This window comes from Argentina silus (assembly GCF_951799395.1).
Source record: "Argentina silus genome assembly, chromosome: 5".
In the NCBI taxonomy this organism is placed as follows: Eukaryota; Metazoa; Chordata; class Actinopteri; order Argentiniformes; family Argentinidae; genus Argentina; species Argentina silus.
Genome location: NC_139659.1, coordinates 13495649 through 13497773, shown reverse-complemented (window position 1 = coordinate 13497773; position 2125 = coordinate 13495649).

Sequence of the window (2125 nt, the reverse complement as noted above, 5' to 3'; positions counted from 1 at the left end):
TAATTGTCGAATCACATACTGTTCTCTCTAATTCCTGATTTCATTATAATTCTCTGTCTGTATGTGACAATTGTTGCTTTTTTTCTAGAGTTATGCTTTCACATCTTTAAGCAATTACAGTATAAATTCTATGCGGAAAAAAATAACAAGGTTCAAGTTGTAAATAAAGTGCAAGCGAGCGACTGGTTTCCGGAGGATGTACGGATGGCATTTTGTAAAGTGTTCTGTATTTTTGTACATCATGTATTTACTCTGCCCTTCTCCTCTTCTCCTCTCCTCATCTCCTCTTTCTCTCCTCCTCTTTCTTTTCATCTTTTTTTTTTCTTCTAACAATCAGCTTTTCATGCATGTTCATGTTTGAAGATGAGACATGCGTGAATCCTCCTCCAGAATCTCATCCACCAGATCTAAATGTACATACTGCAGAGTCTCCCCTACGACACATCCATCAGACGCGTCCTCTTCTGAAGACCGACAGTTATTGTGTAGTTGAGCAGCAGGTTCTGTGTTGTTGTTCTTCATCACCTCAGTATTAACAGGAGGCATCACTGGTGTCTCCTCCTCTTGTCATCTATCACTTCCTTTGTTCTATTCTTCTTCTTCTTCTTCTTCTTCTTCTTCTTCTTTTTTTGTTGTCACCATGGTTTCTCTTATTGTCTCGACTGTTTGCAACCACCGAGTTAAACCCCTGATACTCTGCTTTTAAGCCTAGTTCCACACTGCTGATGTCACTAGTTCAATCCTTAAATGTAATTCTTGGTTAGTGTCAATTCTGTGTTATGATATATTTGATATTTAGGTTTTTCAACTCCCCCGGGTTTGGATCTGCTTTGTTGATCACAACCAGTCCTGACGATTTCAATAACACGAACAAGTCCTGAAAAACACTTGTTCTATCCCAACGGCATCACTGTATGTAGCACTGGTCTATGGGGATTGGATGGTGCAGATCAGTATACTGTAGGGATAGACCCAACTCTCTCCGATGATATACCCCTCTCTTCTCCACATAGCGTTGTGATCTACCATCCCCAGTCATACCAGCCAGGTGTGTATGTTGAACTGTGTGTGTGTGGTTTTCAGAATGGCTCCCAGATTGATTAAACCTAAAAGTGACACTTCTCCCTTCTGTTTCTGTTTGAGTCATTTTGAGTTGTTTGATTTATATCTGTGGACGCGTCCAGATGCGGCCGCCAGAATTTTTATTAATTTATTTACAGTAGAGAAACTGTACAGGGGGGTAGTGGGGATGGAGAGGTCTTTAGGAGGGACTGTTAAGATGTAGCCTGAAGAGATGGGTCTTCAATCTACGGCACAAGATTGATAGTGACTCTGTCCTGACAGCAGTGGGAAGCTCATTCCACCAGCGGGACACCAGGACAGTGAAAAGCCGTGACCGAGTAGTGCGACTGCTGCATCCACGTAGAGGCGGCGGTGCCAGGCGGCCAGCCAAGGTGGAAGAACGGAGTGATCGGGCAGGGGTTTGGGGGCTGACCATTGCTTGCATGTAGTAAGGGGCTGTTCCCTTTGTTTCCCTTTGTTTCCCTTTGTTTCCCTTTCCCTCGGCGAGCACCAGGGTCTTGAATCTGATGCGAGCTGCTACCGGGAGCCAGTGAAGGGTGCGAAGGAGGGGGGTGACATGGGAGAACTTGGGGAGATTGAACATCAGACGGGCGGCAGTATTCTGGATGAGCTGCAGAGGTCTGATGGAGGAGGCGGGGAGCCCAGCCAAGAGTGCGTTGCAGTAGTCAAGGTGAGAGATCACAAGTAAAAAATAAATAAAGCTGATAATGAGCTATTATGAAACCTACTTGTAGCACTCACATTGAGAGTCTAGACTACTCGTGGGCCATAGATGTCATGGCTTCTCCTCTACAGAACAGAATATCTCTCTCCCTCTCCAGCTCTAGTACACCAGTGCATTAAAAGGCTGTTTGTACTGCTCCCAGACAATTAGTGTCTCTACCCTGGATAACAGGACACGCTCGTCTTTGTGAAAGGGCAGGCTAATTAATGATTACTGGTGATGAGTTTTACTACATGTTAATGTGACATTTTCTATGCAGCCTTTCAAACTAAATTATCGTAGCCATTTCACAACCCAGATGTCAATAATGCCTCTAAT